This window comes from Podarcis raffonei, chromosome 8 (assembly GCF_027172205.1).
Source record: "Podarcis raffonei isolate rPodRaf1 chromosome 8, rPodRaf1.pri, whole genome shotgun sequence".
NCBI classification, from domain to species: Eukaryota; Metazoa; Chordata; class Lepidosauria; order Squamata; family Lacertidae; genus Podarcis; species Podarcis raffonei.
The window spans coordinates 36679503-36699799 of record NC_070609.1 but is presented as its reverse complement, the minus strand read 5'-3'; the positions used below and the strand labels follow the sequence as shown (position 1 = coordinate 36699799).

Here is a 20297-nt window from a genome sequence, read left to right as displayed (position 1 = left end):
TGACGTCACGCGTATGCACAGAAGCTGCGAATCGCAACCCGCGCATACGCAGATGCACAGGCGCGGGTTGCGTTCCTTTCAGGTTGCAAATGGGGCTCCGGAACGGATTCCATTCACAACCAGAGGTACCAATGTAATGTGTTTAGATTAACTATGCTCAAGTACATGTAAGCTCATCTGCTCACATTCACTAGCTTTTGGTGGGTAGGGACTTCTTTGTTTATAACATTATGAAGCATCATGTGCACAAATGACTCCATATATTTATGAAATATTGATAGTTGTACCCATCCCTAATCAAAAGGCCAGAAAAACTACTCAGCCCCTCCAGCCTCATAGCTCCCCCCGCCCCAAGCCACCTTGCTGCTAGCTCCAGTGGAACTCATTCTGGCTCCTAGTCGGAAAGCTGACTGCTATTCCACAACAGCCTTGATTCTGCAAAACTGTAGATGCAAAGGCGTCAGCTTCACAATGGGAGCAGCACAGGCTTCAGTGAGCCTCTCTCTGCATTTCCCCTCAACCTGAACTGAGTTGCTTGTTCTCTGAGCTTCCTTGGCAAAGGTCCTTCAGGTTGAGTTCAACCACTGTGCCTTCACAACTGCTTGTTACTACTTGCAAAGCAGCCATGTGATATCATTTGCCTCAGTGGGCGAGACCCAGCAGCAATATCTTGGAACACCCTGACCCTTGTGTAATTTTCAGCAAGAGACTCAGGTCACATCCTGCATTGTAAGAATTCTTATATAGCCCTCCAGGATATTTATGCACTGTGGCTGCAGAGGTGAATGGAAGCACACTCATGCCTCTGCTATCAGCCAGAGGACCAAGGGCCACTCAGAGGCTGTACCCCCAGTTCCCAGAAAGGATCTTGACAAGGGGAAGAGGAACCTGGCCCTAGATGTCAGCCAGAGAAAGAGCAGCTTCAACAGCTTCTTGCCCTGGGACTGGAGAAGTAAGCAAAGGCAAAGGACACTCTCATGGCCCCATCCAACAGCCAAAGGGTCAGGAGCCACCGGCTGCTTTCAAGCCAGGGAAGACCTGCCCCACCCAAGCTGGATAAAAGTGCCTGCTTTGTTATTAATTTGATCTCCTTTCTCTACCTTTTCTCTCCACTACCTTCCTTGTGTGTCTTTTGTCATTTAGTTTCTAAGCCAGATGGCAAGGCCTGATTTTTTTTTAAAAAATGTTATCTTTGGCCAACAGTAATTGTGGGTCTGAAAAGTGAGACCAAAATACAGTAATAACATGATTTTTAAATAAAGTAAGCAAACAATCACACAAGTAGAGTGATGTTTTATGTTTGGTGCCTCAATGCACAATATTTTTGTCTCATTGCTTATCCTCCCAGTACCCTCACCAGGAAACACGCTCCAATCCCTTTCTGCATCAACAAAAAACAAATGAAGATATATATGACACATTTTCTGGCAGAGGTCATCCATAACAACTTACAAACAGTAAAAGCTTAAGTATAAATATCAGTATCACTCAGTATCACTATTGAGCAATATCACTATAGCTAAAAGCAATACACTATTTTATTACACCGGCAAAGGCTCTGGGGGGGGAGAAAAAAGGAGAAGACCATTTCATTTTCTACAGTCTACACAGTGGGTGGAAAGAGACAAGCTTTATATAGCCTTTCAATGAGATCCATATCCCAGCAAACAGGATGTGGTATTTTTAAACGACAAAGGAGTCCACTTCTCTGAAAACAGTTTGCCATAAGCCTATTTAGCACAGAGAGTGTACAAAAAGAGGGCTGCTCTATTCCACAGTGGTCCTACTGAATTGTTTTTTGCTTCTTCCAAGCAAGGCAGCAACAAAGCATTTTAGCCATGTGCTTTCTCATCTACTAGCAGTGTTCAAAATTAGCTGGCCTTTTGCAACTGAATGAAGATGTCCAGGAGCCACCCTTGGCGCCTAACATCTCCACCTGCCTAGCTGCAGTTAACTGGTCTGCTGGGCACAGCGGCAGCAAAAGATGCATGTCTTTTTCTGCACAGAGCTACCCCCACCAAACACCAGATTTGCCCAGCAGTGCAACAGCAAAGTGTCTTTGCTGTGTCTTTATTTTGCTGTCGCACAGCCAGGTGAATCAGATGTTTGGTGGGGTAGAGCAGTAGCAAAAAATGCATCTTTTGCTACCATGCTACCCTGCAACCCAGATTCTCCCTGCAGTTTTTTGGGGTTTTTTGCAGGGTTGCCTGGTTTGGTAGGAGGGCAACAACAACAAAAAATGGCACCTAGACATTTTGTTTTGGCGCCCACAGCCTAGTCCCAGTAGCCACATGATTCCTAGCATTCCTATCTCAGTATCTAACACTGTCTACTAGGATACACGGCCAAGCTAAACTTTTTCTTTTTTAAAATATCAGCATAATTTTGTTCATACATCTTGACTGGCCATATACCCCAAACCAGCAATAAATTTTAACAATGGAACAGATACCTATATATAGCCCTAAGATCTTGTTCAGTGGTCTAGGTGCAAATTTAAAATTTATAGTCATCTGCATCAGCAGTGGAAGGGCATGAGCAACCAAGCACCCAGAATGTTTCTAGCCCTGCCAAGTTAAGGTGAGTTAGTCTAAACACCAGCTCATGTTTTCTTCACAACTGACATGTAAATGAAGCTGCTAAAATGCCCGCTTAATTTCTGTTTCTGATTGAACATGACAATTAAGCTGGCAAACATTTCTGGCATTGAAATTTGGATTGCGTTGAAGACAATGTCATTTTCTCCCCCCCCCCCTTTTTAAATAATTTTTATTGAATGATTCCATGCCACAAAAAACAATACAACCACACTACCACCAAATACAATCAAGATATAAAAACCACATACATCAATATTTAGTTTGTTATTTGTTATTGACCGTCTTATTTCCTCCCAAACATTCCATACAAAAACACACATATGTGCAGACACCCACACACCCACATCCACAATGATAATAATGAAAGTAAATATTTTCCCCCTTTTATCTTCCAATATCTTTTCTTCAACTTTGACTTCCTGTGACAATATCATTTTCTTGGTCAAATAAAAACTTCTTCTAGCAAAGCATTAAACATTAGCATACTTTAAGATTATGAACTGCCTTTATTCTAACTGATTTAGTCAGTTCTTATACTTTTTTGGGAATGTAAATGTGCTTCCAGTTTTAATTCTAATGAAATATTTATGCTCCAGGTATGCAAAGTTTGAGCAATGCTGATCTAGTGAGTGGGACCTGCTCCTGTAGCCTTGAACTGCAATAAAGATTGCCCTATATTCATAATGAGAGCAAGCCACAATGGATTTTTCCTGGATCCCAATAAAAGATGCCGTCAAATTTGCTTCCTAAAATGTCCATCACCATCATGGTATGCACAGCTGGGGATTTAGGTTATTCGAACTGTTACACTCAAGGAAAAGGGGGACAAGAAGACAAAGCAGAGAGGCCATAAACAAATTTTAGTGCCCTCTCCCCAATTTTGTTTAAAAATGGTGGGATTTCCCTCAAGAAAATCAAGAGCAAGGAAGAATGAAGCCAAATGTCCTCTACTGATTTTACGACTCTTCAAGCCCCTAAGCAATGCATGCTTACTGATCCTAGTAGCTTTACTGAAGTCACATAGCAATGGTCTCAAGAAGGAATCATGAACTCACATTGTTCCTCTAAAGCAGGGTGGCCAAGTCCCCAGAGACTGCGATCTACTCACAGAATTAAAAACTGGCAGTGATCAAACCCCTTTTTGGGGGTTCAGGTCAAAGCTGAACTTTTTTTAGGGAGGATGTCTTCCGTTCTGCAGACTGTGCAACAATGGAGGGCAGGGCGAGGGGCCGGGATTCACGATTGACCAAAACCTCCTGAGGATCTACTAGTTGGGACATGCCTGTTCTAAAGCATTGTGGCTCACCAATGAGTTTTGCAGAGAAATGCGAGAGTGGGTGGCTTTTGTGCTGTTCCCTATGATACAAAAACTCATTGATATGCCCACTTTTGCCTCTAATTCTACCCACCACTGGCATACATCCCCTAGGGAATGTGTCTCTCTGGATGAAAAAGGTTCCTTACCCCTGAACTTAAGCTTCAGTCTTCCTAACATTCCTCCACGGATTTTTTTTTTTCTAGCACCAGACCTTTTAGACTGCAAATGTGAAGGCAGGGGGTGTCTTTTTTACAGATCTATAAGCAGCTCTAGAAACCTTTTTGGGTGAAGAGCAGGATGGAATGTTTCACATAACCCTGGATAGCTCAGTTGGTAGAGCATGGATATCTCAGGATAATGGGTTCAAGCTCCACATTGGGTAAAATGTGGATTAGAAAACCCTTGTGGTCCCTTCCAACCCTATGATTCTATGACCTACACATTCAAAATTAGAAACTGTCTTCTTTCCTTCTGATAAATAAAAATAACAGAAGTTGGCAGCGTTCAACTCGAATCATAGTTCATCTTCCGCAATACAGATGGCTGAATCATTTTCTTTGAAATTTAGAATGTCTCATGCATTAGGTAAAGGTAAAGGGACCCCTGACCATTAGGTCCAGTCGTGCCAACTCTGGGGTTGTGGCGCTCATCTCACTTTATTGGCCAAGGGAGCCGGCGTACAGCTTCCGGGTCATGTGGCCAGCATGACTAAGCCGCTTCTGGAGAACCAGAGCAGCGCACGGAAACGCCGTTTACCTTCCCGCCGGAGCGGTACTTATTTATCTACTTGCAGCTGGACGTGCTTTTGAACTGCTAGGTTGGCAGGAGCAGACCGAGCAATGGGAGCTCACCCCGTCGTGGGGATTTGAACCGCCGACCTTCTGATCGGCAAGTCCTAGGCTCTGTGGTTTAATGCCACTCACGTCCCTGTGCAAATAAACCCCCAACTAGAATAAACAGGCATATTAATTTACACAAGATACAGTGGTACCTCCAATTGCGGACAGGATCCATTCCGGAGGTCCAGTCGAATCCTGATGTTTCTGCAACCTAAGGACTGCTTCTGCGCATGCAGCGAAACCTGGTAAAATACTTCCGGGTTTGCCGCACATGCATCCCAAAGTTTACGTAACCAGGGGGTTACATAAACGGAGGTATGACTGTATTTTGGCATACTTTTATGGGTTAGAGCACTTCTGGGGACAGGCTGGCAACCTTTATGCCCTATTACAAATAGATAACATTTTGGTAAATTTGTTGAAAAGGAAGAATACTTATCCCTTCCAGCAACAAGTAGCAGCATGCTTGCTTGCTACTAAGTTCTCCACAGCGGAAGGCTGTGGTCCGCTACCTTCAAGATCACCCAAAAGATGCAGTCATTGAGCTGTTGCAGTTCATTAAGCCTACAGTGGTGCCTCGCAAGACGAAATTAATTCGTTCCGCGATTTTTTTCGTCTTGTGATTTTTTTCGTCTTGCGAAGCATGGTGTCGGGGAAGTTTTGGAAAAGCTTCAAAAATCACCAAAGTCTTTAAAAACCTCAAAAAAGGCTACCACACCGCGTTCTATGAGTTGCTCCTCGAAGTCAAGTTGCAACTGTATTAATGGTGTTAAGAAAAAGGAAACAAACTTGCAAGACATTTCCGTCTTGCGAAGCAAGCCCATAGGGAAAATCGTCTTGCGAAGCAGCTCAAAAAACAAAAAACCCTTTCATCTAGCAAGTTTTTTGTCTTGCGAGCGAGGTACCACTGTACGTTAAATTAATCATAGTGACAAATTATCAAAAGGCAGGTGTGTTTGTCTATTGTAGCATTGCAAAGACCAACAGAATCTATGTGGCAGAAGCTTTTGCGGGCCATGGCCCACTCCAGCAGATGTGTGAAATGTTATCCTCAGTTGGTAGATTGTTCATGAAAGCTTTTATTATTCCATTAGCCTTTAAGACGCTACCAGACTTTATTTTTAAAATTAATTAGTTTAAAAGCCAGCCTAAATCAAATATTTTAAAAAGGAAAGTTTAATTAGAAAAGAGACTTTGACGCAAGCTACCCACGTCCAAGTGACTGACAAGGCACTTCCAACAAAAAGTCATTGTCCAAATTGCCCAAAAAAATTCAGCCAAGGCCACAAAGGAAGCAGAGCACAAGGTAATGCAATAACAGCTTGGCAACCTTCTGGTGGAAGTCCCAGAGGGACCCTCAGCTGAGACTTCAGGTGGCCAGAAGCCACAGGATTCTAGAAAATCTCACACTGATGAATCTCTCAACAAAGGCAACACTTGCCTTGCCTTGCCTTGCCTATGTCTAAAAGGGTTCACATTTCATTTAAGTGCCAAGAACAACCCAACTCATTTGTTTGTGAGCACCTTACACTACTGGAACACTAATGAAGTAGTGGGTAAAGGCATGGTAGTCCCTTAGATGGCACAACAATAATCATCCCTTGTAAAAGCAGATGGTGGGAGTAGATTGCCCATACTTTTAAAACTTTGACGCTTACTCTCATCTCGGTACCTTCTCAACACCCATTAACTACTATTAAGGCTGATTTCAGACTTGAATGAGCTATTTAAAAAATAACTAGAATCTGGTTTTTAAACCTTACGAAATAATATTCAAGGTAAACACACTGAAATTAACGGACTGTTGTATTGGTGGTCTGCATGCAAAGAAAATGAATTGTATGTGGGACTGCTTTTGAAAGTGTCCAGCAGCTGCAGCTTGTTCAAAGAGTGGCAGCCAGGTAGCTGATTAACCTCACTGTTGAAACTGCTGCACCAGCTCTTTTATTTGTTTCCTGGCTAACTGAAAAGGCTGGTTATGTGTGACCTTTAAAGTCTTCTGATTTATGAGCAAGATATCTGAAGGACCTCCTTCTCTCCATATGTGAGCCTGCCTGGCTCATTAAGATCATCGACAGAGGGACCCTCTTGTCTGCTCCAAGTCCACATTTCTTTGTTGTTGTGCCTAGACTTAGAACTCCCTGCCTAGGGAGCTCTCATCAGCCTTCCGCTGCTGCGTCAATACCTTTTTCCAAGGATGGGTCATACAGCTCAGCCTTATTATACTCGTACAAATCTATTCCATTGTTATTGCTGCCGTTTTTTAGAATCATAGAGTTGGAGGGGACCCCGAAGATCATCTAGCCCAACCCCCTGCAATGCAGGAATGTGCAGCTGCCCTTTCAGGGATCAAACCTACAACCGCAGCATTATTAGCGCCACACTCCCAATTGAGCTATTCTAAGTGCTTCATTGTTAATGGTGTTTTTTGTTTGTGGCATTTTATTAATGTGTTAACTGCCTTAGACTGCACAAGGAAAGACAGAATATAACATATACTTATATCCCACTGATTGCTCCCTACCATCTATTTACAGCAATAACTACTGTTTTAGAGACCTTAGAACTAGCTACTCTTCAAATATTGGCAAATACTGGAAATTCCAACTGAAGCTCCTGTTCACCTTTTACTGGTCTCAAAGCCCTACCAGATCATTTCATTTAAGCATAGACCAGTCTTTGCCTGCTTGTTACCCTCAGATGTTTGGACTACAACTCCCATCAGCCCCAGCATTAGCATTGACACTCCTTTAGTAGGAGGAACAGAGTAGACTCATGCAAGCAAGAAGACTGAAGTTGAAAAGTATCCCCAGCACCGTTTTCACGGCTGTTACACTGAGCATAACTAATTATGCTTTTGCTTTTAGTAATGTCTTGCTCTGGCTTTCCTTTGCAAAGTCTTGCTATGAAACGAGATTTTTCATACATTTGAGCTAGAGGGAGGAATTTTTTTCCTCGGTCAGCATTTTCATTGTACAAGTCCACCTGGATTGGCTCCATCCTACTAAGAACTGCAACATCTGTAACTGCTTTGAGATAAGCCATTTGCTTCATTTTTTAAAAAGTGAACAGAACTTTTAAAAAGAGCTCAGTTAGCAGGAATCCCAAAGGACTATGCTATGATAGTTCAGTTGGTAGAGCATGAGACAGGGTTAAAGCACCATGTTGGGCAAAAGATTCCTGCATTGCAAGCAGCTGGATTACATGAGCCCCAGGAGCACTTCCAAATCTACAATTCTATATTCTATTCTGGTTAGAATATCAGGAGATACAACAACATGGATGCCAAGCAGCTCCCTCCCTCCTGCCCCCTAATACTACCCCCTCACCAGTAAGATATACTTCTTGGCTTGACATTAGTTACATACATTTACTCTTACTGTGGTTTAAATATGAACCCCATGGGTTCAGCACACAGCAGTTGTCAGTCAGTGGAACTGAAAGCATGCAAGTATACTATCTGGACTCCTTCCTTCAATCAACCCAGAGTCTTTGGCCAATGAGCAGCAGCCCTGATCAACATCATAGTGCAGATCCAAGACAACCCCAGCACCCTGAACTACAAAGAATAATCATGCAGGAACCAACAGGCAGCTGAAGTCTATTAAACTCTATTGGCAACCCACAGCATAATTGGAGAGCATGAATTGTGCAGAAAGAGACATACAAAGCAAACTACTCTAGATGGCCCAATCAAGCTAAACCAGCCACAGTTTTACAGGGAAAGAGAGAAAACCCAAAGTCATTAGCATCTACCGTAATTCTGCTAAAAAGATAGAAGAGCTGGCCAGTACCAGAGCTACTTTTTCAAAATGATTTAGAAACATTAGCTAGTGGCAGCCTGCATGTTAGCAGGTATAGACAGATATTCACATGTAGATCCAGGTTCACATATATAAACTGTTTTGAAATATTAGCACTAGCAGTCAATTGGATTTAATCCGATTTTGTCAGAGAACATCTTCTCCCATACAAATCCACCAGTACATAAGATATTCTAATGAATTCCACTGCACGAGGCTAACATCCACTAGAAGTAGGACCTCCCCTGTTGCAGACCCAATTTTGTGGATCCTCTGCCAAGAAAATACCACACAATATCTTCCCTGCTAACTAACTAACACTTTTGCTTCTACTGGCCTTTGATCATTATATGACTTTGCTCCTGTGCTGCCTTCATCTTGCTCATAGATTGCATTTTATGAGTTTCACTGTTATCCTAGTTTGTGAACTGCTTTTCAAAATACAAATATTATTTAACTGTGTATAAATGTTTAATAAATTTAAGCCAACACAAGGGGGAAGCCTCTTGCTGAGTTCTGCTGAGCACAGTAACCACAAATTTGTCAAGTAAGTAGCAGCTATGTCTTAACAAGTGCTTGCATATCATGCCTGTCAGCTGCCATCTTACTGGAGAAACTGTCAATATATCTAACTAACTCAGAAATGACCGATCTTGTCCTGTTCAACACCTCTGCACAGCACACTTTGTACAGAAGTCAGTGGATCCATCAATCACTGAATAGTACCCAAATAATCATGACAACCTGCACCACACACTCAACAAAAGGTCCGTGCAACTGCATCCTTCAGCAAAAAAGGAGAGACATTAGTAGTCAATATTTTCACTTTGGAAGATACTTGGATTCTCAACTCATTCATTAGCTGGGATTGTGAGGATACATGATCATATCACTATATTCCTCAAACAAAAACTCTCAAATCCAAACAACCACATATATCATTAAGATTTGCTGTGAGTTAAAAAATCCCTGTGCATAGACCAACTCAGTATTGCACTGTTCTGCCGCCTCAACCTTTGCAGGTTTCCTAATTGACTGCATTTTGCATTCCTTCTTCAAGAGCACATGAAATTATTGTGGTCAGAATATCAATGCCATTAGTAAGCCAAAGGCAACGGTAACATTAACATTTGACAGGTTTGTTGTTCTGACCACAATGGCAGTAATGTTGAAAGTTATGGCAGTAATGTTGAAAGCATCTATGCACTTGTTCAATTTGCAACATGTATTACTTTTGCATCAGTTTGCAGTAATCCATGATGCACTCCCCCCCCTCCCGTTGTCATTTATATAATCAAAGTTTGAGGATCATCTTGCATATCTCAGATCTTAGCCATCAAGCAATTGTGCTGTCCTCCTTACTGTTGGTGGCTGCATGTCTATACATGAGAGCAATCTGTCTACAGTCAAGTATGCTCTCCACTGTGCATCAAAGGTGAAAACATCCCCCCCCCCCATTATTATAAGGTAGGTCTGGGAAAACTCCTGGTCTGAAATATTGCTGCTGCCAGTCAGTATGGACAAGACTGAGCTAGATCAAGGAGCTTCCTATGTGACTTACCTGCACATTTCCCAAAGGTACTCTCATTTGGAAACTTACTTGGATGGACACTGAAGTGCTTCTACAAATACAATACAGATGCTGGCATTTAATTTATTCTCATTTGCCTTTTTAAAAAAGATGTCTTTTGAAAGTCTTTAAGAGCAAAATAATAGTGAAAAGGCCACAATGTCCATTTTACTTCTGGAGGCAACAGCACAACACACAACAGCATATTGGGTTAGACATATTAATAGATCAAACAGTTCAAGAATTGCAAGCCAACGCTCAAAAGTTTTTGACTGTGCACAGGCACACAAGGAATCACCAAAAAGGGGGGAAAAAGGCCACCTAGTTTGTACCTGTTTTCCAGGTCCTGCATTCCACACCCTAATTCTAGCTGCCCTTTGCACCTACACTTTGAATTCGTTCTTCACGTATATGGGCAAACAGCTTTATTCCACACATCATCATACCAGGGTCTATCCAAAGTCACAATGGGGCTTTGACATGATATTCTTACTGCACCAGCTGCAGGAAAAATGCTGAAAATAGAGATGCCCTTGTATATAGTCTTCATAGACCTGACAAAGGTCTTTGACCTCGTCAGCCGAAAAGGACTCTTCACACTGCTCAACAAGATAGGATGCCCACCTAAGCTTCAGAAGAAGATTGTGTCATCCCACAAGAACATGAGCAGCACCATCCAATATGACGGCTCACTCTCAGACGCCTTCCCTATAATAAGGCCTATATTTTGATATTTTTCTTCCAACCAATGTTTCCAGCAGATGAGCCCCCAAAACACACATTTGTCTGTAAATGCATGGGCTTATACCTGTACTATTAGAAATCTGTCATTTGACTGAGCATCACAGTATGGTTCAGATCATTGGTTTGGTTACACAGCTGCTAAACAGGGCCAGTGCAGGCTTACAGATATGGAGATAATCCAAACTAGCCCAGTAGTTGCCACATTCAAGCTTCTCAGTGAATATTCATTCCTTAATGGAAGGTTCAGCTGTGTCAATATTGGTTAATTGAAGACACAGATCAGTGAACAATAAATTATAGCTCTGATGATGAGAAGCTAATGCAAAAGGGTAGAACAGTTTACAGCCTGGTTCCATTTATTCTCCCTAAGGCGTAAGGGCGCTAATATGCAATGCCACCCTGCAGAGTCACACACATACCCAAATAAATGTATTATGTCTCTTAACTTTATGAGAGAATCTCTCTTACTCTCTTTGGTGGAACTAAAGCTTAACACACATACAGTACACAAATGGAACATTTCATGCCATCTTTAAGCTGGACTCCTTGCTCCCCTCATCCTACCTTCCAGAAATAGCTGATACAATTTTCTGCCTCCTGCCTCAGTGCTAACATAGAACTATGAACTGACTCACAGAACAAAAGCAGCAGGATCTTTGCTCTCACACATATGAGGATTTCTCCACAAAGGACCTTAACACAGCACAGGGCAGAATCAGGAAACCCAGATCAGAACACCCAGCAGTTATCCTACATGTAAATTAGGCGAGAATCTCCTCCCCATTCATCTCAGATAGCCTTTTCCTCCCTCTTTACATAATCAATACAAAATGAGTTATTTCCATATCATCTGGGCACTTTTCAGCATTGCTTGTTTCCAGCATTCCATTGTTTTTTATAAAACAATATGTATTTAATTCTGCCTTGGCTTCTTTAGCCTTGCGCAGCCTCCCCCGGCTGGATTTCCCCCTCTAAAAACTAGGTGTGTCTTGTGGTCTGGTGCATCCTACAGAGCGAAAAATACGATATATATTTACTTGACACAAGACAGGCTAAGCATCTGCCAGCAAAAGCCTACCCACTTAAGATCACCATGTGCCCAAAATTGCTTGCCTCTTTGTTCTGGTTCAAATACAGTGGCACCTCGGGTTACAGACGCTTCAGGTTACAGAACCCAGAAATAGTACCTCGCGATAAGAACTTTGCTTCAGGATGAGAACAGAAATCGTGCAGCGGCGGCATGAGGCCCCATTAGCTAAAGTGGTACTTCAGGTTAAGAACAGTTTCAGGTTAAGAACGGACCTCCAGAACAAATTAAGTTCTTAACCAGAGGCACCACTATAAATGTTTTGGTACCAGATCTAACCTAATAAAGAGCATAAAGCATTGGGTCAAAGAGAAAACAGAGATCTACAAGAAATCCCTCCAGGAAGGTCTAGGCCTCTGCTCCACCTGCAACATCACAAAACAGAACTAATAGGCAAAACAAACAATTTGAAACTAAGTCGTCGTCGTCCCCAGCCTCAACTCTGCAACTGTTGGAGTAGAAGAGTGCAGAAGGCAATGGTAAGAAAGGGAGGGAGGAAGAATAGGGGGACGAGAAGGAAGCAGCAGAGAGGGTCACGGGGTTGGGTAGAGTCATGGGGCACCATGGAAGACATAAACTCCAATGTGAACCCGATGCCCAAGTGCAGGAGCTGGAGAAGCAGCTGGAGAAGCAGAACAAGCAGCTCCACATCCACGGTGCCAGTGAAGTTCCATGCAGCAGCCCTAAAAGGTTTCTTGGCTGCCTTTGCTGCCATCCCCTGCCGCCACCACCAGGAGCAACTGTCTGCTGCAGGGTTTGCACAAACAAGGCTAGGCCCAAGCAGCCTCTGTTGAGCGAAAACAGCACAACAGGAAGCAGCCTAGTACCAGCATACAATTCAGCAGTAGAGGGAGTCAAGGAGAATACAACCCTTCTGGATGAAGTGGAGCCACTGGAGGCTGAGGAGCTGGAGCAGCTAGCCAGGTGAGGAGATTCACCTGGCTCACAGTACCAAAAGGTATGCCTCTTTTGTGCTGTGTAAGCCAGGTGATCTATGGGACACTGCTACCCCACAGATTAGCTGATTTGTGCAGCAGGCTTGCTGCTCTGCAGACCAACTGATTGCTCATGCCAGCCAGCCAGCCAGATGGAGATGTTAGGCACCAAACCTGGCACCCGGACATCTTCATTGCCTCACAAAAGGCCAGCAGCCTGTCTTAAAATGCAACTAGCACCTAGCTAATTTTGAATGCTGCTTATACCTTCAACATTCTCATTCTAGTTCTCCTGTGCTGTTGCTAAAACCGCAAATATCCCACTCACCAACTCCAAGCCACAATGTCAGGCAGGTGACAGCTACCATTTTTTAAACAGATATCCCATAGCATTTGCACATACAAAAATAGTGGCAATGTTGGCAGCTTAAGAGTTTTCTTATTAAGCCATGTAAATTCTTCTAAGGAAATCTATAAAAATTTCTAAAGAAATTAATAAAGACACTCTGGGGACCCCTGCCATGACAAATCCCACTTTGCCAGAGTTACGATTGGGAAGAACATAGAGATCACTTCCAACCACAACCACCTATCCCAAGAAAGTGAATCAGCTTCACCACCAACACACTGAAGGCCTTGAAGACCAAGGACACAGAATGTTGAGAAACAACCTTTCTTATTCCACTTGTTCTCAGCCTGCATATGAATAATTTCTAACAGGCACAACTGTTCTAAGAAATTATGTGCACCTAGTAAAAGTTTGGTTAAGGAAGAACACTATTTCTCTGTACAATTCCTGCACAAAGGTGGAATCCAAATCCGTTACTTTTACTGCGTTTCCCTGAAGTATCTGTTCAGTTCAGATTCTGTGGAACCTGCAACATACTGAGGAGAAAAACAAGTACAATGAGTTTTCTAGAAGATTCGTTCAGAGAATGAAAGCAAACACAGTTTTAACACAGTTCAAACTAGATAAGTGAAAAGGAATAGAACTGCCAGAGCATTCAAGTAACAACAGTTAAAACACAGTTAAAACTCATCGCCACAGCAATCTATTACCCTGTGGTTAAAGAGATGCAGGGGTGGAGATTATCTACCTTAACTAATCAAACTGCAGTGCAGGGGCCTAGGGAAGAAGACCACTCTAATCAGCTTCCCTTCCTCCAAAGGCTTAAGACACATCCTCAGAGTACATCAATCCCTATTTGCTTCAGTTCATGCTTCTTACTCAAGCTATACAAGTGTGAACATGAGAATCTTGTCCAGACTCTGCTGGAAATAGGTAAACTACCTGCTTACTACATTTTTATTGGCAACTACCCATTAATGAGCCTTAACTAATGAGTTAAACAGCTATACTAACTGCTTAATGACTGAAACTCTTCTAGTGACACTGCTGCAAATCTCCAGGCACCATCTGCTCACTTAAATTTTCATACTGACAGGAAGTTATCATGCCTGTCTTATTGCAAAAGGCACAGGCAAAAGAATATAGGCATTCAAAACATTTTACAATGACACAACAGTTAAACATGATATCAATTTAAGAACACCAGGCACACGTGCAAACACTTGCTGGAATCCCCTATATACATATACATACATAAAGTTTTCCATGTAGCTTTTTTTAGACATACCATCTTGGCACAACAGCCAGGCTGAGATCAGCAGCCATTTGGCTCTACCTCCCACACCCCTGAACTGTCTCCTACATACCACCTCTCTGCATGAAACTTCATTATGTACCATTATGAAAGCCCTGGTGCTTGAATTTGCTTATTTTCTTCTTTCTTCCTCATTATTTTTCTTTTTGTATCATACTGGATCATAAGCCAGTTTTTAAAACTGTCAACTACTTTGAGTGGTTGGTTTAGCCATCCAACCCCAAACACTCACCAAGCTACAAAAGCAACAGTGGCAGGAAAATAAACCAAGCTCTGGAAAAGCAAGTCATGACTTGTTTGCTCATCTATGAGACAACTCTTAAACAAACTGTAGCTTAGTGTTATGTAGGAAGGCAGTAACAACAGTCTTTGTTTTTTGTAATTAGCATAAGTATCCAACTCATGGATGATTTTCTTTGTTATTCTTACAATGTTAATGCTTTAAAAGTCTTGATCAACACTTAATTGGTTAGTTCACTAAAGCAGTCACATTCCAATTTGTAATAACATATGTAGGTTTAATTTTAAACCTAGAAAAGTTATTGCATTATGCAAGAGGCATAATAGCACATTTTAGCACAGAGAAGAGTGGCAGGGGACAGAAGACAAAACTCTGCTAATTTATCATTAATGCAATGCTCCGCTCCTAATCTACCCAAGGACAGCAATCCTGTTGAGCACTGATGTTTTGTTACTCCATCCCCTTCTGGGATAAAGGTGGTATTTACAAGTCATCCACTCTACCCATAACTTCATGGACACAAATGAAGTCAAGGGTTTCAGGCTCAGCAGGTTCATTAAACTAAGATCAAATAGTGACCTACAAACTGTTGTCATCAACAACTTTGTTACTGCAAATTACTTTAAGCTAAACTAACTGAGAATCACTGCAAAATATTCACCTTTTTTCTTGAAGTTACGTGACACTTGCAAATTTTACTAGCATTCTATTTTCACATTCACCTTTCATCAGTTCATTGTCCACCTGGTAACAAGACTTACACATATATAATATGTCTATTCAGAAGTAAGTCTCACTGAGGACTTACTCTGGGGCAGCAGTCCCCACACTTACCTGAATGCAGTGGGACCTAAAAGAAGGACCAGCCTTCTTTTAAGGGCAAGTGTATTATAATGGTTAGAGTGTTGAACTATGACGTGGGAGACCAGAGTTCAAATCCCTACTCAGCCATGAAGTTCATTGGGTGACCTTGGGTCAGTCACTGTATCTCAGTCTAACCTACCTCACAAATTTATTGTGTGGATAAGTTGGGGAGGGAAAACTATGTGCAGCACGAACTTCTTGGGGGGGGGGAAGGTGGGCTATAAAGTGTAATCAATAAAAAATGATTTGAGCTTGTTGTTTTATCTTTCTCTTTGGACAATTGTTTCTCAGTGTAAATAAATATGTACAACTCCTTTTAGACAAAACATGCCAGACTCACTGTTCAAGATGCTTTGCAGTCCAGAGGTACATGCCAATAGCATGGGTAATGTTTCTAATGGACTAATGAATTTTCTGGGCACCTTTCTGAAAGGTTCTGTTACTTATTGGCAGAAGCGGGCAAAAAAAGCACTCTGTTCCACAAGAAGGTACAAGACAGCATCCAAGCAAAAGGCACACTGACCCAGCTCACACTTAACACTTTTTGGTCCATGTTCTTGGAACAAGCAATGAGCAAGAGCATTCCCTCCCCCATCTTCTCCTCTCTCATTCCCAGCTGCAAAACAGAGTTTTTCTGGTTTGTTAAAACCAGTCTTGCTGTTGCAATGTAATGGAGAAACTGTGATTTAACAAAACAGTCTCCACTGGAGGTTGTGATAAGGAAGCACTTATTTAAGTTTGTTGCTCTTTTCCACTCCAGCATGCTATACTTTGTTGGACCAGGAACATTACACCCGAACCCAGAGAACACTCATTGATTAAGTGGCTTATACATTTTCTAAATAAACTAGGTCAGTATGTGACAATCCAAATACTTCAAATTCCAGACAAAGCAGGATCCTGCACACCACAGAATGGCAGCTCTATGAAGATAACAGATGTTGTCAAAACCAGTCTACACCCATCACAAATATTAGGTTATCTACTGAATTTAAAGCAACTTGACAGCTCTTAACACACACAAATCAGATAGCAGCACAAGAAACACTTAGGCTAAAAAACTGAACCCTCTGGGTGACATTCCAATTGAACAGAATTTGATGGTGTGAACAGCGTTCGAAACTCCCATTGTTCTAGGCATGTTTTGCAAAATGGAATTTCATTAGCATGAGCAGTTTTTGAGCTCTGGGTGCAGTACTGCTCCTAAGATTTCAGATTAAAACTGCAGAGTGGAAGGAAAGGGGGATCTTTTTCTGCCTCCCCACTTCCAGCCACTCTCTAAAGACTGGAGAAGAGACCCTCTTAAGAATATTAGGGGGGCAGGCAGGGGAAGCATGGCTTTGTTTTTTGCAGTCTTCAGATGAGGTCTAGGTCATGTGAAAAATGAATATAAGATTTTAGCTGCAGTTCATTCATTTTCAGCTTTGTACTGTTATTTAAAAAGTGTGCCTAGACATACCGTTGTTGCACCAATAACCTAGGTTTAAGGTGCCCTTTAGCTCCTGGCTTTCATATCTCAGTTTCTAACAGAGGATGCAAATGCATCTATGCCTCCAGGCTCTAAATGGAATAGGCAAAAGGGAAGGACAGCCCACCAAGGAATCCAAGCATAAGTGTCACCTCTTGTCAAACAAGCAGTATCCTTATTCGCTCTAAAAGCTCTTGTAAACCACAGAAGAGGCAGTATCATTCAACAGAAATCAGAGCTATATCTCAATGTCCTAATAGGCATGAACTAATAGGCTTCTGCCATACCACTACATCGCCAGCTCAAGTCTGCTTACATTAATTTCTCACTGCTACACTACCTATTGGATTTTTAACTGATGATACAAGACAAGAAAGTAAGAAAGGAATGTAACATTTTAAATGTTTTTATGCCATAGAAAAAGGGTTCCTAGTTCCCATCCCTTAAATTAAGGGTATGAAATTAAAATGATTACAGCACAACCCAGTTGGAAGTCCCAGTTAGTTCAATGGGCCTTAGACACAGTCATGTGTATACAGTATAGGATTGCTGATAAATGATAAAACAATTTTGTACAACGTAGCACAGAGTGGGAACAATAGAAACTGCAAAAATATGTTACTAAATTGAAGCTGCTATGTTTTACAAACTATGCACACCAATCTGGAGTAAGCATTACTGAATTCAGTAGCATATACAGGTAAATCAGAAAATTGTAAATCTAAAAGGAAGGCAATTACTCAGATGTAGGAATCTGTAATCCCCAGTGTGATCATGTGAAAGTAGTAACTCCATGTGTCTAACAATATTCAAAACTTTTCAAGTACATTTTAGTAACCCATGCAACCATTCTTTAAGGCAGTTGAGTATATCTCTATATTGCAGGTGGCTGCTGGTGAGTGTGTGGACATCCCTATAATATAATCAACAAATCACAGTATTAATTTAGCAACAAAATTGTCTATTTAGCTAAATTATGTACCCATTATCAGTACATAACATATTGTGACATACGTGAGCAAGCACTTTGACTCTGCACACCACTCCAATGAAGACTGCAGCACCCTCTAGGAGTTTTGACTGTGGAGAACTAGTGTTATGTCTGTGGCTTATGAAACTTTACTTCTCTGCTACTGCTACATCTTAAAGCACATTCATACAGAGAACTAAAGGGCACACCTGTACAATAAATACTTGACAAGTGTCAGCTACAATTAAGCATAATGACTAAGAGACTGAGCTATCAGTAATCAAAAATCCCTAGTTCAATTCTCTCCTCTGGAATAACCTCACTAGGTGGCCTTAAACAAGCCAGTCTCTCAGCCTTAGTCACCTACTTCACCCCCACCACCACACTCTATCTGCTTTACAGAGGATAATAATACTGTAATATTACAAGGTTATTGTAAGGATTATAAGTTAATAAATGTGAAGTGCTTTAAATACCTGAAAGCTCTACAAACATTGTAAGAAATAGGCACAATCCAGAGAGGCATACACACCACATTCTGCATTATGCTTGTTCATGCTGAAGATATATTGACAATGAATGTCAACTCACAAAGTTCAGTTTCTGAACTGCACTCCAAGCAATGACACCAAGAGATAGGAAACCATCCAGACATAATTCATACTTGTTCAGGCACAGCACCTGCACACAGAGGGACGAATATGGGACCCTGTTTCCACTCCTCAGCATCAAAACAGTATGCTGGGCCATTAGATCAGTGGTTGTGCGTGCTTCCTGTGTCTCAATCCAACCCTGCAATGCAGTCTAGTTGCTTAAGTTCAAGCCAGGAAGGATGTTGGAGGGATACACAAATGTGACACAGAACTCCTGACCCCTGCAATACTGCAGATCACAAACCAAGGAACGAGGGAATGAGTGGGAATGGTGATTCATTCACATGGCCTTCACTTAGTTTGGCTCAGCCAGAAAGTGAAACACTTTCTGAATCCAGGAACTTACCCATCTATAAATGCAATGCTAAACAATGAATTAATAAATTCAAATCCAATGTTAATGTCACAGCATCAGATGACTGTTAGGGCTCTTTATCTTTTAATTTAAATAAGTAAACAATCTCACTTTAAAGAGCAAACTATGTTTCAGTCTTTTATTTAGAAAAGTTTATAAACAGTTTAATCACAAAATAAGTGTTGTACATACTTTCATTAAAATATTGGCAGAGGGTTCACTTTTAAAATATATCCCCTCAAAATCTCACAACCAGCAACCTTTTCTGCTTGCAGCAAATTTCTATGCACATTTTCTCACCAGGGTTGGAAGGTTCAACTGATATGCTCTTGCTTGGACTTCTCCCAGAATCAGCTGCATTGCCAGAAGTGCCCAATGTAGTTCTAATGTGATGGGACAGTGTATCTGAGTACTGTACAGTCTTTAGACGATTGTGGGAAACACTCCTCTACTGACTTAGGTTGCACTGGGATCTAGGGTTCTCAGGATGTCCAACTTAGAGCTTCCTAAAAATTTGCCCACTTCTTATGAAAGCACACACAAATAGCCAGACAGAGACCTAAAATAAACTTGGTTAATTTCTATTCAGAGAAGGTATCTCAAAGAATTACAATGAGCAGTTGTTAAGTCATTTCTGAGACTTGTGCATCCTATATCGAACCATAGAAACACAGATAAGAATTTCAAGCTGAACAGCCTTCAGGACAGGCCATAAGGCAATGGTAAAGCATCTGTTTTGTGTGCTACAGTTTGCAAGGTCCGTCCTCAGCAACTCCAGGTAGGTCTGGAAATGTCCTCTATATGAAACCCTGCAAGACCCCACTGCCAGTCAATGTAGACACTACTGAGCTAGACAAAGCAATGATCTGATTCAGTATAAGGCAGCTTCCTCAGTTCCAATTTTTCTGTTTACAAGCAACTTGTGTAACAATCTAGTAACTCCAGCTAAACTTACAACAATTTCTATCAGCAGTAACTCTGAATTCATGCATTCCTGCTAAGCTAGCTAGCCTGAAGCTGGAAACAGATTGTCAACCTAAAGTTGCTTCAAGAATAGGTATATTACATGCTGATATTGAAAACAGACCCACAAATGACCCAACACAAAATGCCATACTCACTATGGCAAGAGATCAATTACTTTTCCCAAACGCGTCTCAAATTGCAAACTATTATATGCTCTACA

General features: G+C 41.6%; 1 protein-coding gene across 2 annotated transcripts in view; it reads right to left on the bottom strand.

The window, feature by feature from the left end:
* GLG1 (golgi glycoprotein 1) overlaps nucleotides 1–20297 on the bottom strand; it is a 64604-nt gene that overhangs the window by 42898 nt on the left and 1409 nt on the right. The gene's annotated exons all lie outside the window — the stretch shown is intronic.